This window comes from Schistocerca gregaria, chromosome 4 (genome assembly GCF_023897955.1).
Source record: "Schistocerca gregaria isolate iqSchGreg1 chromosome 4, iqSchGreg1.2, whole genome shotgun sequence".
NCBI classification, from domain to species: domain Eukaryota; kingdom Metazoa; phylum Arthropoda; class Insecta; order Orthoptera; family Acrididae; genus Schistocerca; species Schistocerca gregaria.
In genome coordinates, this window is record NC_064923.1 from 728,217,840 (window position 1) to 728,238,696 (window position 20,857).

Below are 20,857 nucleotides of genomic sequence, written 5' to 3' on the forward strand. Positions count from 1 at the left end.
TTGTAATTAGTGACAATGGCAATATCCTTTTCTTTTTTATGCCTTCGAACATCAACCATTCAGACAGAAAATACACCGAAGATTCAAAGAAACTGGTACATCTGTAGCCCCTGACCCCTCCCAGAGCACGCAGAAGTGCCGCAACACAGCGTGGAATGGATTCGACTAATGTCTGAAGTAGTGCTGGAGGGAATTGACAGCATGAATCCTACAGGGCTGCCCGTAAAACCATAAGAGTACGAGGAGGCTGAGGTCTCTTCTGAAATAAAGTTAATGTCTGGGGAGTCTGGTCGCCAGCTGAAGTGTTTAAACTCAGAATAGTGTTCATGGAGCCACTCTATAGAAATTCTGGACGTGTGGGGTGTCGCATTTTGCTGCAGGAGTCGCCCACGTCTGTCGCAATGCACAATGGACATGAATGGATGCAGGTGATCAACTGCTTGCTTACGTGTCTGCTGTCAGATTCGTATCTAGACGTATCAGGAGTCCCATATCACTCCCACTGCACACGCCTCACACTACTACAGAACCTCCATCAGCTTGATCAGCCCCCTGCTGACATGCAGGGTCCATGGATTCATGAGGTTGTCTCCATACCCGCACACATCCATCCGCTCGATATAATTTGAAACGCCACTCGTCCGACCAGGCAACATGTTTCCAGTGATCAACAGTCCCGGGTCAGTGCTGACGGGCCCAGCCGAGGGGTAAAGCTTTGTGTCGAGTGATTCAAAATGGTTGAAATGGCCCTGAGCACTGTGGGACTTATCATCGGAGGTCACCAGTCCCCTAGAACTACATAAACCCAACTAACCTGAGGATATCACACACATCCATGCCCGAGGAAGGTTCAAATGGTCCAAATGGCTCTGAGCACTATGGGACTTACCGAGCGAGGTGGCGCAGTGGTTAGACAATGGACTCGCATTCGGGAGGACGACGCTTCAATCCCGCGTCCGGACATCATGATTTAGGTTTTCCGTGATTTCCCTAAATCGCTGCAGGCAAATGCCGGGATGGTTCCTTTCAAGGTGTATGGCCGACTTCCTTCCCCGTCCTTCCCTAATCCGATGAGACCGATGATCTCGCTGTCTGGTATCCTTCCTCAAACCAACCAACCACTTTGGGACTTAACATCTGAGGTGATCATTCCCCTAGAACTAAGAACTACTTAAACCTAACCAACCTAAGGACATCACACACATCCATGCCCGAGGCAGGATTCGAACCTGCGACCGTAGATCTCGCACGGTTCCGGACTGAAGCGCCTAGAACCGCTCGGTCACCGCGGCCGGCCCGTGTGTCGAGCGGTCATGAAGGGTACAAGAGTGGGCCTTCCTCTCCGAAAGCCCACATCGATGATGTTTCTTTGAATTGTTTGCACGGTGTCACTTTCGATGGCGCAGCATTGAAATCTGCAGCAGTTTGCGGAAGGGTTGCACTTCTGTCACGGTGAAAGATTCTTTTCGGTCTTCGTCGGTCGCGTTCTTGTTGGCTCTTTTTTCGACCTCAGTTATGTCGGAGATTTGATGTTTTACCGTGTACCTGTTTTCACGGTACACTCGTGAAATGGTCGTCCGGGAAAATCCCCATTTCATCGCAGCCTCAGAGATGCTGCGTCCCATCCGCTCATGCGCCGACTGTAACACCATGTTCAAACTCACTTAAATCTTGATAACCTACCGTTGTAGCAGCAGAAATGGATCTAACAACTGCGCCAGACACTTGTTTTCTTATATAGTCGTTGCCGTCCGCAGGGCCGAATTGTGCCTGTTTACTAATCTCTGTATTTGAATACGCATGCCTATACCAGTTACTTCGGCGCTTCAGTGTACCACATCTATCTCGAAATCAATGTATTGTACAAACTACACTGTACACAATACGAAACTTCATAGTTTAGGGGGCCTACGTTGTTATTTCGGTGATAACAAATAACTTGGCAGGAAGAGCCCACTTCCAGTATGACATTTCGGCCATTCTCGCCTGGATGCTTGATTCAGTTGGACAGGGTTGACAGAGCCGTTTCAGCCTCTACAGAGGCAAGCTGGCCCACTACTTTTGCTACTAGACCCTGATATCCTGTATACTGGCAATGGGACGGTGTTGACGTTGGAGCTCGTCACACGTACGTCCTGTGGGAGAGAGTGCTGATGACCCTGCTGGCCACTGGAGTACCCCAAAATGATAAAGACACAAATTATGAGTGAACGAGCATTGTCCTTTTTTGAAAAAGGAACTGTCGTTGAGGACGCAGGATACCTGTGGCGTAGAGTTCTTCCATCGGCGTTCTCTGAATCTCTGCCAGCCGTGACTCGAAGGCCGTAGCCTATTGGTCAAGATAATATGACGGCGAGGGTGATGCGGTTGTGCCTCAAGCTGGTAATCCCTGGTAGTGTGTAACCATCGATTCATCGCTAGACGCAATCGATGTCTTTCATCAGAAGTCCATGACCCCCCCCCCCCCCCCCTTACAGCGACGACACCACGCCAAACGGAGCCATTTGTGTTTTGGTGTTAACGGCAGACTGCACACGGAACGGTACGTCCCTAGTTCCACTGTTGCTGGTCCTCGGCCCTTGGTACAGGATGACACAGAATACTGCTGCAAGTCCACTACTTGTTTTCGTACGACAGGCGCAGATATGATGGGCATATCGTGAGGTTGGGGCACAATACGACGGTCCTTCCTTGAGCCGGTCAGACACGTTCGATCGGAAACCTGATGACGAGTAAGCCTGGCCTTACGTTCCCCAGGCAGTAGACCTTCGGTCCATTTTCGCTTACGAATGGTCCACAAATCTGTGTGTTACACTATACGAACAGCCTGCCCAATAGGGGTGCACAGTGAGGGCCCTTCCAAACTCATTCCGGTGCTGATAACGCAGTCTGTACGCGGAATCTACATCTACATCTACATCTACATCTACATCCGTACTCCGCAAGCCACCTGACGGTGTGTGGCGGAGGGTACCCTGAGTACCTCTATCGGTTCTCCCTTCTATTCCAGTCTCGTATTGTACGTGGAAAGAATGTCTTTGTCAATCAAAGAGCTCACTCAACACTGACGCTCTGATACTCCAAAAGTGTTCAAATGTGTGTGAAATCTTATGGGACTTAACTGCTAAGGTCATCAGTCCCTAAGCTTACACACCACTTAACTTGAAGTATCCTAAGGACAAACACACACACCCATGCCCGAGGGAGGACTCGAACCTCCGCCGGGACCAGCCGCACAGTCTATGACACTGCCTACTAGGCACTGTAACACTTTACCTGCAATTTTCTGTTTTCACTTGCTGTTTTTTCTCTTTATGACCCACCTTCTGATTGGTCTTTTCTTGTTCGTTATTCGTCTTATAGCTCTTTCTAGCCGCTGCGACAGGTCGTGGCGTCGGAGACGATCCTCCCATCGCACATTTGCCCGTGTCCGCCACGTGGAGGCAGGCTTTTGCATTTCTTTTCTTTTTATTTTGTAACAAAACTAAACACGAACAACACTAATGCCCTGAGGTGGCCGTCCTACCTGCCACAGAGAATTTCAATTGTAATGATTTACAAAGCTTTTTTTCCAGTTAATTTTCGGCACTCGATATATATTTCAAAAAACTCGTGACACTGAGCTGCATTAACTGGATTTTATTACTACTACCCACTTCGGCCTTAAGCCATTATCTGGTACGAAAATCACTTAAAACATGTCGTTTGTCATGATTAATGAAACAAAGAGTATTGAATATTTCAATCCCCGTGAAGCACGTAAAAAAACTCTCATTCATAGCGTTTACAATGCTCATTCTTAGCATGAATAGGACGATTCTCTATCTCTCTCATTCCGCACAGGAGATGAAGGCCCAAAGTTTCCGACCAGCCGCCGTGTCATCCTCAGACCACTGGACGCAGATACGGAGCGACATGTGGTCAGCACACCGCTCTCCCGGCAGTATGTCAGTTTCCGAAACCGGAACCGCTACTTCTCAGTCAAATAGCTCCTCAGTTTGCCTCACAAGGGCCGAGTTTACCCCGTGTGCCAACAGCGCCCGGCACACCGGATGGTCACCCCTCCAAGTGCTAGCCCGGCCCGACAGCGCTTAACTTCGGTGATCTGGCGGGAACCGGTGTTACCACTACGGCAAGGCTGTTGGCAATAGGACGATTGCTGCACTTCTAAATGCTATGAATGAATTTCTTTTATTGCGTGTTTCATGTGGGTTAAAATATTCAACGCTTGGTGTTTCAATATTCAGGACAAATCAAATATTTTAAGTGATTTTCGTACCAGATGATAGCTTACAGCCAAAGCCGTTAGTACTAAAAAAATTTTATTAATGTACTTCAGTCTCATGAGTTCTTTAAATAAAAAGTTTAATGGTTTAAAAGTTACATTGAGATTAGAGCATATAACGTGGATGTTTATTTTTTTCTTTTGTCAAGCAGTGTGTTTGGAAAACGCTAGTTTTCTAATTTTGTAAATACTTAACTTGCTTCAAATACGAAATTTAAAGAATCACGTACAATAATTGAAATTCTCACCTTGAATAGATCTTTGTAGCGTCTCTTAGTGTGTAAACATTCGTTTAATTGTTTTAATTAGGACCAGAATTATGTTTCCTCTACACATGGCGAAATTTTTGCATCAGGAAACGTTTTCTTCATAAGAACTGTAGGCAGGATGCAATACGAGGCGAAATTTACAACAAAGTGGGAGCCGATAATGCTAGCACACATCCTATCGCAGTATTTCTGGCAGGAGCAGCGCCAATCCACTCGCTGCCAAATGCCAACTACTTTAAAGCGGACTACAGTGAGAGTATATTTACCACCCGCAAGTCGACGTCTGCTCTGAAACTATACGTAAGGCGTGACCGGAAATTAATGTTCTTGCCCGTAGTTATCCACGGTGACCGCTGACACGGAGGTCAGCGCCGGTGATCTTCCCCGGGCAGAATTAGCTGTCACGTCAACCTCTCGTGCGGCTCAGGCGTAAATTTCGCACGTGTGCACGCGAAGAAAGGCCCGTGTCTGGTGGCGAGGTTTCAGCCACCCCTCCGCTGGCGGGCCAATTATCGGGACGTGGCTGGTGGCGAACCGCTCCGGCGGTGTGGCTCTTGCTCCGATACACGAGTACTGCAGTGAGATTAGCTGTCTGGAAAACTTTAACTCCCATTAATTCCTGCACTGGAATTCTGGAGGGAGGCTATATCGGTGTCTTCCATTACCCACTGGACGAGAAGTTCGCACGGCTACCTTGAAGTGATTAAACAAGAGAGAATTACCTTCTGACAACTCGGAAGTATCAGGTGGACGTTAATGACTGAGCCTTCGGCTGTTCACGCCTGTTAAAGAAATGTTAGCATCTCGCGGTCGTTAGGACTAAGAAGACGAAGTAATTTGATCACTTTCAAGGTCTAGTCTCAGCATGAGCCAGCTAAAGATATCACGGAAAGCTTATATTAGAACAGTCGGTCAGGTATTGATTACCACTAAGGAAGTTTCTTAACCGCTCGGCCCTCTCCCTGAAGCACTGTCGTACTGACCCTCAAGACGACGTCAGTTTCCGCCTCTGACTGTAGAAGTTTTCATTCTTGTACAGCCAGTTTTGCGCTACACACCTGTCGAACACAGCTATTCGATGTCATGTCGCGACACGGGTGTAAATTAAAAGTAACGGTACCCTCGTGCGGGTATGTCGCACTGGAGGCAGTAAGTGTGATAAAAAACGTAAATGTCGTGTGACGAGGGCCTCCCATCGGGTAGACCGTTCGCCGGGTGCAAGTCTTTCGATCTGACGCCACTTCGGCGACTTGCAAGTCGAAGTAAATGTAATCATTTGCAATTACACTCCTGGAAATGGAAAAAAGAACACATCGACACCGGTGTGTCAGACCCACCATACTTGCTCCGGACACTGCTAGAGGGCTGTACAAGCAATGATCACACGCACGGCACAGCGGATACACCAGGAAACGCAGTGTTGGCCGTCGAATGGCGCTAGCTGCGCAGCATTTGTGCACCGCCCCCGTCAGTGTCAGCCAGTTTGCCGTGGCATACGGAGCTCCATCGCACTCTTTAACACTGGTAGCATGCCGCGACAGCGTGGACGTGAACCGTATGTGCAGTTGACGGACTTTGAGCGAGGGCGTATAGTGGGCATGCGGGAGGCCGGGTGGACGTACCGCCGAATTGCTCAACACGTGGGGCGTGAGGTCTCCACAGTACATCGATGTTGTTGCCAGTGGTCGGCGGAAGGTGCACGTACCCGTCGACCTGGGACCGGACCGCAGCGACGCACGGATGCACGCCAAGACCGAAGGATCCTACGCAGAGCCGTAGGGGACCGCACCGCCACTTCCCAGCAAATTAGGGACACTGTTGCTCCTGAGGTATCGGCGAGGACCATTCGCAACCGTCTCCATGAAGCTGGGCTACGGTCCCGCACACCGCTAGGCCGTCTTCCGCTCACGCCCCAACATCGTGCAGCCCGCCTCCAGTGGTGTCGCGACAGGCGTGAATGGAGGGACGAATGGAGACGTGTCGTCTTCAGCGATGAGAGTCGCTTCTGCCTTGGTGCCAATGATGGTCGTATGCGTGTTTGGCGCCGTGCAGGTGAGCGCCACAATCAGGACTGCATACGACCGAGGCACACAGGGCCAACACCCGGCATCATGGTGTGGGGAGCGATCTCCTACACTGGCCGTACACCTCTGGTGATCGTCGAGGGCACACTGAATAGTGCACGGTACATCCAAACCGTCATCGAACCCATCGTTCTACCATTCCTAGACCGGCAAGGGAACTTGCTGTTCCAACAGGACAATGCACGTCCGCATGTATCCCGTGCCACCCAACGTGCTCTAGAAGGTGTAAGTCAACTACCCTGGCCAGCAAGATCTCCGGATCTGTCCCCCATTGAGCATGTTTCGGACTGGATGAAGCGTCGTCTCATGCGGTCTGCACGTCCAGCACGAACGCTGGTCCAACTGAGGCGCCAGGTGGAAATGGCATGGCAAGCCGTTCCACAGGACTACATCCAGCATCTCTACGATGGTCTCCATGGGAGTATAGGAGCCTGCATTGCTGCGAAAGGTGGATATACACTGTACTAGTGCCGACATTGTGCATGCTCTGTTGCCTGTGTCTATGTGGCTGTGGTTCTGTCAGTGTGATCATGTGATGTATCTGACCCCAGGAATGTGTCAATAAAGTTTCCCCTTCCTGGGACAATGAATTCACGGTGTTCTTATTTCAATTTCCAGGAGTGTATAATGCAGCCCAGTGGGTGTACTACCGACAAACACAGTCATTGTACCTTGTTTCAGTGTTCACAGCTGTCAGTTACAGTACAATCAAGTGGGACATAATCTTACAATAGTATCGTTACTTATATCCGTACCGTGACATGGTACCGGATATATTGCTACTAAAACGGTACCGAATGCATGAGAAAGAGCTGTTTCTCTCTCGACAAAAACCTGCGGAATATGATACACTATTTTCTGTTACCGGAACAACCGACAAATTTCACGAATATACGAGAATGAGTCCGCCGCTCCTGGTCTCGCAGTAGCGTTCTCGCTTCCCGGGCAGGTGTTTAAGAGTTCGATTACCGGCGGCGTCAGGGATTTTCACGTGCCGCGAGATGACTGAGTGTTGCTGTGTCGGTCTTCATAATCATGATTCATCGCCATTACGCTAGGGGGAAGACAACGACAAACCATCTCCACTAGGACCTTTCCTAGTATGGCGGTGCAGGTCTCTCGCATCGCTCCACTATGCTCTGTTAAGAAGCATGGGACTTCATTTCCATTTTCCGTATGAGAATGAAGAGATGTACGTTGAATTCTAACAAGGAGTCTGACTTCAGGAAATGCATTTCAGTGGAAAAGCGGGTGGTAACATCCATTCGGCAACATTTTTAAATTCATTCTACTCAATTTGTTTCTCAAAAACCTGAGATTTTCCCACAATTGTTGTTAACCCTAATTGTATGGAGTACTACTCAGTAGAGAATCTCACGCAAGGCCTGCTGAAGTAATACAGTTGGCAGGATACAATTTTGTAACTGCATTCGCTCGCACGTCAATTGCGTCCCTTAACTTTGGCAATCAGTTAATTGTAACAGAGCAGTTTTAATTTATCTTTGATTATTACTTGCAGTTTGCAACAATTTAAAATTTGTAATTATTTAGCGATTTCAAATGATAGCGCCCTAATGTACACCTATTGCGGTATTTCTCATCCTCTGGATGTCACAAACTCCTTGTTTCGTTGCATTAAACTTCAGAGTTTCTCTCGGTACACGTTTTGCGTGTGCGACCGTTGCCAGATTCAACCGAGGGAAAGAGACTGATTTGAATTCCGCCTACAGCCGCGCCGTCCGAAGTCTATTTATAAGAAGGGCAAAGGAATGTACCCTGCGCGGTGGATGGACACTGTAGTTACACGAGCGTCGAGGGTTGACGGAACTCATCTAGCAGTGTCCACCCACCGCTCCGGAGTCTGAAGATGTCATAGAGTCGAAACAGGTCACTCACTCCAGTAAAACAATATTTTAACAAGATTGCGATAAAGACTGTTTTAAATTTTAATTTTAACTACTATTTTGAAGATCGCTGACTACGTTTTGAAAAATTTCAAAAATCTTACTGAACAGAATGCCTCCTGCTACCACGCACTGAACAGAGTTTCACAAACTAGGCAATAGATGCAGATAAAGATTTTTTCGATCAATAATAACTGGTGTTATATTGTCATGAAAAATGAGACTCGTACGCGTAAACTGCGTGTGGTTTAGTTTCACCACAGCTGATTCTACCGTTAGTGACATCACATGATAATACTTAAATTAATATATAAGGTATAGAAAAACGATCTTTACGACTTTTTTCACGTATATTTCAGAAACGGGCACAGGCAGAGAGGTGTGGTTTACTGCGTACTGTTCACACAAACCTGAAGTTTTAGCAGCCGTTTAACAGATTCAAAGTGTGCGCCATGTGTAGCGCACAGGAAATTCTTAGCAATGTTCCAGTTTCTCCCATTCCCGGAGTAGCATGGAGTTGGAAATTTGTTTTCCAACGCCTTTCTAACGATTGAGGTCCAGAGAAGAGGGGCACCGACCTGCCGCAACATGTCAGACTGCAGTTCAAAAAATGGTTCAAATGGCTCTGAGCACTTGGGACTTAACTTCTGTGGTCATCAGTCCCCTAGAACTTAGAGCCAGTTAAACCTAACTAACCTAATGGCATCACACACATCCATGCTTTAGGCAGGATTCGACCCTGCGACCGTAGCAGTCGCCCGGCTCCAGACTGTAGCGCCTAGACTACAGTTGTTCGACCTGTCGAAATGCAGACTGTCCAGATAAACAGCTGAGTTCCTTGACGCCTCTGAAAAGAAAAACGATCCAACCACACGGTCGTAAAGCAGACTACATCACCCATTTACCTTTGCACTGTCATGCACAGATTCATTGCATGGGAGTTCTCAGAGCCACAAATCCTCAAACTGTGTCGGCGTACCTTCCCAAACACATGGAATCAAGCTTCATCCGTTAACATAACCTCTATCAGATCAACTGGGTCGTGGTCGATGCGACTCAGAAACTCAATTGCAAGTGCTTGGCGCTCTGGCCCTTCATCAGGCTGAAGCGCGTGTAGCAGCTGAGCCTTGTACGCACGATGCTTCAGTCTCTTCTGTAGCACCATGGTGGCAGCTACAACTATAGAGGTAATTGACGGATTTATTTGGCTGGGCTCGGCTAAAGGCCTGTTGCACCTGTTCTACATCTGCCTCACTCGTGGTCGTACACACAGAACTCGTCGTCTTCATGACGCATCCTGATTCCTTGAAACTCGAGTACCGCTATCTGATGGTGATGTGCTTGTTTAACGTGTGCTGAAGTACCGCTGGATATGGGTGTCAGATTTGATCTCCGTCAGCCATTACACACATTGTGCCGTCTTTTGGGGATTGGCAATTTTTGTGAATAACTTAAGTGCAAAAATCAATAAAAACAGGACATTAGATGTGTACGAACATTATGTCATAACAGCACTTTTCTACCTATAAGATTTCTGGTACGTGTGTGTATAAAGATCATTTTGGAAAACCCCGCGGAGTCGACTCACTCGCACGCAGGGCCACCAACCAAAGTTCAGAGGCAGAGAAAGCGGTCTCGTCGAGCGTAAGATAAAGCAAGATTCTCGCCTGAGTGAGCCTAAAATAGCAGCTGAACTTTCTGAGCAGGGTGCCTCAAAACTCTTCCCAGAAAGTGCTGCCTACCCAGACCCCACCGTGCGAGCAGAAAGAAACATACCGTTGTATTTGCGAGGCCAGCCGTAACGAAACACGGAAACTAGTCAACAATGCAAACATTAAATCGGTTAATATACGATGTAGACGCCAAAACCACTATTTTCCTGTATTTGAAAACTGAGGATATGTTGAAGGTACGAGGTCAACAAAAAGATCTTCAGATCAGAGTAAAGCTCAACGGGATCACCGTAATTGTACAAAGACGAGATTCTTTTGTAGTGTAGCTGAAATGGCACACACTTTGTACGACTCGTTATTTATCCATGGAGAAAATCTTCGAAATGGATTTTAGAATTTTTGTTTCTTGATAGAAAGACATATATCACTTCAGAATGTCCATGTGGTACTCCTCATTTACTTGCTACTTTCTGTGCGAGTTAGATTCTTTTCCGGCATTCTATAGTTTTAATCCAACTTGCCTGTAGAACTGACGTAGGTGGAAGTTGTCATGATCTTACATACACCCTGTAATTAATATCGTTTTCTAAGAGTAGATTATATGAGAAATATTGAGCAGATATATGACGTTTGCTTTAGTTTGTGATAACTGGGTCTAATTTTGATCTTTTTCATTGTGCGTACGAACCTGAGAATGGTGTTTTATCAGACCGAAAGTATTTTTTAATATAATGGTATACAGTTATTGTGCAAATCATAATTTTTCAAAAAATAAATACAGAATTGTAATTTTTAGTTACTGGGTGATCGAAAATCCGACCGACATAACAATGAACGACAAGTAGGACGGGCAATGCAGCAATTAGAACCGGGCTGTTCAGTTGTAAACATTTCTGGTTTCGGGCAAATTTCAAACAACATCGTGCAGTCGGCAGTTTCACTAGTTGGAACGCTGCTTTTGTCCGTTGTCGAAGTTACACGTGGCGCCAGGCGAAGCCACTGTCGCTGCGGCGGCCAGGATGTAAACATTCCCAGCATTTCAATCAGAAATGTCTATTAAGCGACCAGGATTAATTCTCTGCATTGCTACACTATTAAATCGGCAAAAATACGGTTCACTAGAAGTGCAATGATCTGTGAGACAAACTTGTAACCACTCCAAAATCGAACATTAATGACTTTTTGCATTCTAACTGCTTCAGAAAAATTCCCAGATTCGACAACTGGAATAGAAAATCTACTGTGCTGACCGTTCATAGACGGCCTCTAACTGACCCATAGCAACATCTACATATAATGTCCACTAAGACCAAAAAGGATTATGGTTCAATAACACTATCTTGGAACGTTTCTAGAAAAAAGAGCACATAAAATATGTCGCAAACAGCGCCAATAACTGCTTAAAATATGCTGAAAACATGCTGTAGCATACAATAAATAAGGTAGTATTAAAGTATCAACATAAAACTATATTTCAAAAGACGATCTGTAAAAATGGAATAGTGTTTTACTGTGTTTGTACAACCATACCATTTTCTACATGTTTTAGATTAAAAAACCTCACTGATGATGATGATATTTGTCGCCGAAACTAGTTTCGGATAATAAAGAAATAAACGAATAACAAGGTGTTTTGCATCAAGGCGGACTCAATTTGTGATATTACTAGCATTGCGGTTAAAAGTCAGTCTCTGAAAAGTCACACAAAAGCACGTGACATAAAGTTTCCACAGAGGTTATTGCAATTGTGACGCTTCGTCTCCTCTCTCCATAAATTTGAAGTTCGGGCACCCCGCCACCTCCTGTAGTTCCCCTGTATTCTACGAACTGTTTGACATCCTAGGTGCGCGCGTTGCGATGCTATGGCGCTAGCCGCGTCTGCGGTGGCCGCGAGGCATGGCACATGCTTGTACCGGCTCTCAGTTCCTAACTGCCCTTGTTTACGAGCGCAGCATTTGATAGGGACACTACGGCCACGGGGCAGAGCTGGTGTTAGCCAGAATTGTGGGTTTTGCTGACTCGGCTGAATTCTAGTGACAAGCTCTTCGGCCTAGTGGTACTAAGCACGTCGTTGTATTATGTAGAGCCGTAATGTTGTTGGTCGCTGTTTCTGATTATTGCACTGGCTACAGTCCAGGTACAGGCTTGCTTAAATTGTAGCCAGGATTGGTGCTTATCAGTGGCCGGTGGCTCTGTTGTATGTGGATTCACCATTGACAGCAAGGTGGTTAACGGTGCCTCAAGGTGGTGAAAGGCGACTCTAAAACGTTTACTTTAGGTTATAAGAGGAAGAGGCCGATATAGCACGACGCCCTCAAGACTTTTTGTGGTGCTGTCGTTGTGCAGTACTGTAAGGACCTGCCGCGACGAAAGCGTGGGCTGTTTAAGTCTATTATTTGCACAGGAGTGTTACAACGCGCCGGCCGGGGTGGCCGAGCGGTTCTAGGCGCTACAGTCTGGAGCCGCGCGACCGCTACTGTCGCAGGTTCGAATCCTGCCTCGGGCATGGAATGTGTGTGATGTCCTTAGGTTAGTTAGGTTTAAGTAGTTCTAAGTTCTAGGGGACTGATGACCTCAGAAGTTAAGTCCCATAGTGCTCAGAGCCATTTGACCCAATTTGTTACAACGCGTACCTGCCGTCGAAAACTGACGGAAACGACCATTAGTGAGTTAATGGTTATCTCTCAAGAGCGGGACGCGTGTCGAATTTCTGTGTGTCGTTGTCGTTGTTACAGGACTGATGAAAAAGTCCAAGATGGTGAGACTTGGAGTGTGAAACATTGACGCGTCCCCGTCGTGTGTTGTCGCATAGTCAGGTTGTTTCCGAAAGTGGATGCCATTGTGAGGTCAGTTGCCTTGTTTGTGTCTGGTGTTGGTTTTGTTAGGCTGTTTTTGAAAGTTTTTATAGTGCTGTTTTTTTTATTTTCTGTGTCAGTTGCTACTGCGGAGAACGTGTGTGTGAAGTAGGTCGCTTCACTTGTGTAGCACTGTTCGTCAAAAGTCCTGTGGTTACTGCCGCACTGTCTTACTTGACTCTTTCCGCAGAGCGTCCTGGCGTCGGTTGTGCTGAAGCCTATCCTATTTTTGCCCTTGCTTGCGCGACCACTTCCAGTTATAGCTAAGTTCATTCGTATCTGTAGCCAATTTTGTTATTCTGTGGGCGTACCGGGCAGCCTGTGTGGCAGTAACTTATATGTATTCGAGCAGAGTAGTTGTGAGCTTCACCATCCCTAAGCCTGTTTTTAGTACAGTTGTTGGTAAAGCCTTAGCTCTGCTTCTACTACAATTTAAATTATTGACTGATAAAATTAAGCCCTGATATGTAAGTTACCTACCGTCCCTGAGGTCTGTGATATACAAGGTTGTCCATTGATAGCGACCGGGCCAAATATCTCACGAAATAAGCGTCAAACGAAAAAACTACAAAGAAGGAAACTTGTCTAGCTTGAAGGGGGAAAGCAGATGGCGCTATGGTTGGCCCGCTAGATGGCACTGTCATAGGTCAACGGATATCAACTGCGTTTTTTAAAATAGGGACCCCCTTTTTTTCATTACATATTCGTGTAGTACCTAAAGCAACATGAATTTTTAGCTGGACCACTTGTTTCGCTTTGTGATAGATGGCGCTGTAATAGTCACAAATATATGGCTCACAATTTTAGACGAACAGTTGGTAACAGGTAGGTTTTTTAAAATTAAAATACAGAACGTAGGTACGTTTGAACATTTTATTTCGGTTGTTCCAATGTGATACATGTACCCTTGTGAACTTAACATTTCTGAGAACGCGTGCTGTTACAGCATGATTACCTTAAATACCACATTAATGCAATAAATGCCTAAAATGATGTCAGTCAAACTCAATGCATTTGGCAATACGTGTAACGACATTCCTCTCAACAGCGAGTAGTTCGCTTCCGTAATGTTCGCACATGCATTGACAATGCGCTGACGCATGTTGTCAGGCGTTGTCGGTGGATCACAATAGCAAATGTCCTTCAAGTTTCCTCACACAAAGAAATCCGGGGTCGTCAGATCCGGTGAACCTGCGGGCCATAGTATGGTGCATCGACGACCAATCCACCTGTCATGAAATATGCTACTCAATACCACTTCAACCGCACGCGAACTATGTGCCGGACATCCATCGTGTTGGAAGTACATTGCCATTCTGTCATGCAGTAAAACATCTTGTAGTAACATCGGTAGAGCATTACGTAGGATATCAGCATACATTGCACCATTTAGATTGTCATCGATAAAATGGGGGCCAATTATCCTTCCTCCCATAATGCCGCACCATACATTAACCCGCCAAGGTCGCTGATGTTCCACTTGTCACAGCCATCGTGGATTTTCCGTTGCCCAATAGTGAATATTATTCTAATTTACATTACCGCCGTTGGTGAATGACGCTTCGTCGGTAAATAGAACGCGTGCAAAGAATCTGTCATCGTCCCGGAATTTCTCTTGTGCCCAGTGGCATAACTGTGCACGACGTTGAATGTCGTCCACATGCAAGTCCTGGTGCATAGAACTGTGGTACGGGTGCAGTCTATGTTGATGTAACATTATCAACACCAACTTTTTTGCGATTCCCGATTCTCGCACAATTTGTCTGCTACTGACGTGCGGATTAGCCGCTACAGCAGCTAAAACATCTACTTGGGCATCATCATTTGTTGCAGGTCGTGGTTGGCGTTTCACATGTGGCTGAACACTTGCTGTTTCCTTAAATAACGTAACTATCAGGCGAACGGTCCGGACACTTGGATGACGCCGTCCAGGATACCGAGCAGCATACATAGCACACGCCCGTTGGGCATTTGATCACAATAGCCATACATCAACACGATATCGACCTTTTCCGGAATTGGTAAACGGTACATTTTAACACGGTTAATGTATCACGAAGCAAATACCGTCCGCACTGCCGGAATGTCACGTGATACCACTTACTTATACGTTTGTGTCTATTACAGTGCCACCTATCACAAAGCAAAGAAAGTGGTCCAACAAAACATTCATATTTCTCTACGTACTACACGAATATGTAATAAAAAATGCGGGTTCCTATTCAAAAAAACGCACTTGATAATCTTTTGACCTATGGCAGCGCCATCTAGGGGTCCAACCATGGCGCGATCTGCTTTCCTACTTCAAGCTAGACGAGTTTCGTTCTTTGTAGTTTTTTCGTTTGATGCTTATTTCGTGAGACGTTTGGCCCCGTCACTATCAATGGAGCACCCTGCATAAACATGTGGTAGTGTTAAGTTTTAGGGTTTGTGGCGTTGAAATAGTGCACCAGAGACCTTAAGGGGCTTACTCGTCCTATTTGAAGGAGTAGAGGTTGTATAATATTTATCTGTTTATTGAATTTTAAGCTCTTATGTTCATGTTAAAGGAATGGTAAGTTTTGTTGTTGTTGCCACCGTGTTTGGTGCCGGATGTAGTCTGTGCTAAGTCACTTACAGGGCGAAATCAGTAAACGAGGTGTTAGTTCCAGGGGTCACGCCAGAGTGTGGTGCGGTATCGCCCAGTGTGAAGTATAACCAGCCGGTCCTGCGTGATGCCTCCCTGAGATTCGACCGAGATTCAGAACTCCGCCAGCTGGACCGAGAGAGTGTCTTCCATCTTCCAGTCATCCACTGATGCCGACCATCCTGCAGAGCATGGTCTTTCTATCATTTGGAAATGTTTCAAGAAGTAAAGAGATTTCATTCGATTCCTGCTCGACAATTAATACCCACTCCTGTACTTCCATCAAAATTGGATTCACTATTTATTGGCTTGAATGGAACTTCTTCAAGTCCACCGCTTTCATTGAATAATACCGCCGGCTAGCTACTGACTATGAAGTCTAATACAACGTATTTGTCTACCGAGCAAATGCTTGCTCAATAATCCACAGCACCAGACCAGAAAACTGAATGGGAACCCACTTTCGGAATGCTACAAGCTTTTCACAGTTTGAAAATAAGTTGATTCAGCACGAACAATCTCTGACTACTGACTTACGACACACTGGTTAAAAATACGACCTCTGCCACATGCAAGGCCCGGGTGGAGTACAGTACGCGGTATCATGTGCGGAGAGGATTAATGCGTCCTACCGTGTGCATTCCCCACGCGTCTGCCAAATCCAGCACAGACTGCTTTTTCCTCTTTCACCGTCGCCATGCCAAAATGTTCATTCACTATTTGGCTCAACACGGAAAACAAGTGAATACCAGACTGCCCGCATCTCGTGGTCGTGCGGTTGCGTTCTCGCTTCCCACGCCCGGGTTCCTGGGTTCGATTCCCGGCGGGGTCAGGGATTTTCTCTGCCTCGTGATGGCTGGGTGTTGTGTGATGTCCTTAGGTTAGTTAGGTTTAAGTAGTTCTAAGTTATAGGGGACTGATGATCATGCATGTTAAGTCCCACAGTGCTCAGAGCCATTTGAACCATTTGAATACCAGACTACCAGTGAACATCACATACTTATAACGAAGCTCTCACTACATTCTTATTCTCAAGTACGGTATTTGCATGCACACGTGCGAAGCAACATGTACTGGGGCGACTATAGCCGCTACGGAATACATGAAATTTATTGGCAGTTGCAAATATGAACGACCATTAGCTGTACAATAGAGCAATACAGGCACTTCAGTATCTTATTTATCGAAGGTTCCGTTCCGAATTATTACGTTTCCAATAATGATTTTATTTGACAGTTTACGTAATTGCTTGTTGTTTAAGTAAAAATAATAAGTATTATAACAAAGATCATGATTTAAAAATAATTCAGCTTCGTGACTGAACAATAATCAATCCTTTATTATGTTTTTACTATTCAGAAAATTTTATTTCTCACGCTTCCCCCCCTCCCCGCCCCCCACTGAGTTAGCGATCTACCGGTTTATAGTGACCCAGAGTTTGTTTTCAGATGATGCTGTCGTTCATGGTTTTTTACACTCATCTGAAGAAGAAAAAGAACTGCAAAACAATGGCGAAAAGTGTTGGTTGAACCTAAACGACAAGAAGAGTTCGGTCATATAGGTGAGTACTAAAACAAATTCTGTTACATTTCGGATACACGATAAATGACACAAATTTAAGGGTGTGTGTGACAGTTAAATGTCTGTGGATTACGGTGACGGATATGTTATTGAACTGGAACTATAAAGAAGAACGTGTTATGGGAAAGGTGAATCAAAAACTGTCGTATTCGTGAAACACTTAGAAGATACAACAGATCTACAAAGGAGACTAACTCTAACACGGTAGTTTGAACTCTTCTTAAGTATTGCTGCCTGTGTGGGATCATTATCACAAGCGATTGAAGGAAGACATCGAAAAAGTTTAAAGAAAGACAGCTCCTTTTATATTATTCTCAAACATCGGAGAAAGTTTCACCGATGTGATACACGATTTCGGGTGGCAATAACAACAAAGACATTTTCCGTTGGGACGAGAACTTCTCACAAAATTCATTCGCCGACCTTCTCCTCCGAATGCGAAAATATTTTGTTGACTTTGACCTACATTGGTAGGAATGCACATCATAATCAAAAGTTGAAGTACGTCCATACTCAGGGGATGAGCGCAGGGGAGCAGACGCAGGAATCCCACATCGCCGTCCTGGGCAAGGTCCTAGGCGAGGTGGTTTGCCGTTGACCTCTTCCGACCCGTTACGATGTGACAAGTGTGTATCCGTTTCGTGTGGGTGTCTGCGATGAGTGCTTGTACAGCATAGTGTTGGTTTTTTTTGTTACGGATGAGCGTGAAACCTGGTGCCGGGACATAGTCTACTCCTCTATAATAGCATCAAGGTGCCCTCCGAACTTAAGGTCCCCTCCGAGTGACGGACGACTGTCAACAGTGTCTCATGCCCTCCCATGAGAAGACACGGCAGAGAGTTTGGGGATTTTATCCAGGCCATTGGCGCAAAGACTGGTGATCAAGAACTTTACGCCACCACCTCTCTCCCCAGCCCCTTCCCCGCCACCCTTTGCCGGTGAAATAGTGCACTTGCAACAAAAATCTCATTCGACAGTATGATTCCAACTGTCTTACCTTCAAGCCGATCACTATACGACAAGGGCGCTTTAGCCACCTCAGCTACAGAGCCAGGTTGATCATCGTGACAAGGAAACAGAAACCAGTGCTCGCACGGAAAGATGTAGGTGTTTATTTTTCCTACGTGCTGTTACTGGGTGCACCGGTCAGGACGTAGTCTGAAAGTAGTTCTATGAAACTACCGCCAAGCACCTAAGGGTGAACTGCACAGGAGTCATGTAGAGCTAGAGTAGAGATGTACAAAAGAATTCAGTTATCTGAGCTCCAACTATCCGTATCACGAATTATCTGAATCGCTTTGAGGAAAAGCAGACTTGTACTGTGTGACTAAAATTGTTGGTTTTGTTCCATAGTTGCTACAGCAGATATTATAGGGCACGTTTCGTTTCCGTTCAGTCCGTAAAGAACGTGTGAGAAGGCAAAAACCTTCAAGTGAGTGATGAATACAGTACGGCGAATGTCTTCGAAGAGGAAGCGCATTGTTTTATCGTTGGCAGACAAAATAAAAGTCCTTAAACAGTTAGACAATGAAGTGAGTGGTAAACAGTTAGCTGAGATGTTTAGCGTGGGAACTTCAACAATTTCAGACAAACAACTCCGAAGTGTCTGTCCTTGAGAATAAAGATGGGAGATCGTCGAGAAAAGCGATGAGAAAAGCAGGAAACAAAGAAATTGAGAACAAAGAGCTTCAAGTAATTTTTTCAGCAGCGAGCAATGGGAAGCCGTCTTTCATGGTTGATTGTTTGCGGAAAACAAAACTTTTAGCCGGGAAAACCGACAGGTTGACTTCATTTAAAGCGAGCAATGGCTGGCTACGGATTTTTAAAGCTAGGCATGGTATTTATATTTGTTGTTGTTGTTGTTGTCTTCAGTCCTGAGACTGGTTTGATGCAGCTCTCCATGCTACTCTATCCTGTGCAAGCTGCTTCATCTCCCAGTACCTACTGCAACCTACATCCTTCTGAATCTGCTTAGTGTACTCATCTCTCGGTCTCCCTCTACGATTTTTACCCTCCACGCTGCCCTCCAATGCTAAATTTGTGATCCCTTGATGCCTCAAAACATGTCCTACCAACCGATCCCTTCTTCTAGTCAAGTTGTGCCACAAACTTCTCTTCTCCCCAATCCTATTCAATACCTCCTCATTAGTTACGTGATCTATCCACCTTATCTTCAGTATTCTTCTGTAGCACCACATTTCGAAAGCTTCTATTCTCTTCTTGTCCAAACTAGTTATCGTCCATGTTTCACTTCCATACATGGCTACACTCCAAACAAATACTTTCAGAAACGACTTCCTGATACATAAATCTATATTCGATGTTAACAAATTTCTCTTCTTCAGAAACGCTTTCCTTGCCATTGCCAGTCTACATTTTATATCCTCTCTACTTCGACCATCATCAGTTATTTTACTTCCTAAATAGCAAAACTCTTTTACTACTTTAAGTGTCTCATTTCCTAATCTAATTCCCTCAGCATCACCCGATTTAATTTGACTACATTCCATTATCCTCGTTTTGCTTTTGTTAATGTTCATCTTATATCCTCCTTTCAAGACACTGTCCATTCCGTTCAACTGCTCTTCCAAGTCCTTTGCCGTCTCTGACAGAATTACAATGTCATCGGCGAACCTCAAAGTTTTTACTTCGTCTCCATGAATTTTAATACCTACTCCAAATTTTTCTTTTGTTTCCTTTACTGCTTGCTCAATATACAGATTGAATAACATCGGGGAGAGGCTACAACCCTGTCTCACTCCTTTCCCAACCACTGCTTCCCTTTCATGCCCCTCGACTCTTATTACTGCCATCTGGTTTCTGTACAAATTATAAATAGCCTTTCGCTCCCTGTATTTTACCCCTGCCACCTTTAGAATTTGAAAAATTATATTTACGTGGTGAAAACATATCAGTAGACCCACAAACGAAAGGCATTTTTACCGAAAAATTCCAAATTGAAGCAGAAACCTAGATTTTTATACAATGCATATGAGACAGGCCTTATTTGGAAGGCTTTGCCTGAAACAGCTTTAGCTTCTGAAAGTAAAATTAGTGCTCCTGGCCGTAATGTTAGCAAACATCGTGTTACCACGCTGAACTATGATAGCTCTACAGGGAACCACAAAATACTCCGTCCGTTGACAGCAAAATCGAAAAAGTCCGGGCTTTCAAAAACGTTAAAAAGCTTCCCATTTTTTACAAGACTCAACTAAAGGCCTGGATGATGCTACTTACTTTTGCTTGGTACGATTCAGTTTTCATACCTGAAGTAAAAAAGTGCCAATAGGCAACTTGGAAAGAAGGCAGTAAGGCGATGTTAATCCTGGACAATGCACCCACCCATTTCACAGAAAGCCTTCTTGATAGGGAAGAAGGGCGATTCACAACACTCTTATCGCAACCAGGTGTAAAGAGTTTGCAACAGTCAATGGAGCAATTGGTTAGCGAAACTATGCCGGACGCGGTGGTCTCGCGGTTAAGGCGCTCAGTCTGGAACCGCGTGACCGCTACGGTCGCAGGTTCGAATCCTGCCTCGGTCATGGATATGTGTGATGTCCTTAGGTTAGTTAGGTTTAAG

The 20,857-nt window shown here is 45.5% G+C and overlaps 1 protein-coding gene and 1 pseudogene across 2 annotated transcripts in view; both read right to left on the reverse strand.

The window, feature by feature from the left end:
• The window catches only part of LOC126266758 (atrial natriuretic peptide receptor 1-like), a 1,377,759-nt gene that overhangs the window by 981,167 nt on the left and 375,735 nt on the right, over positions 1–20,857 (reverse strand). The gene's annotated exons all lie outside the window — the stretch shown is intronic.
• On the reverse strand, positions 4,029–4,146 carry LOC126268539 (5S ribosomal RNA; annotated as a pseudogene).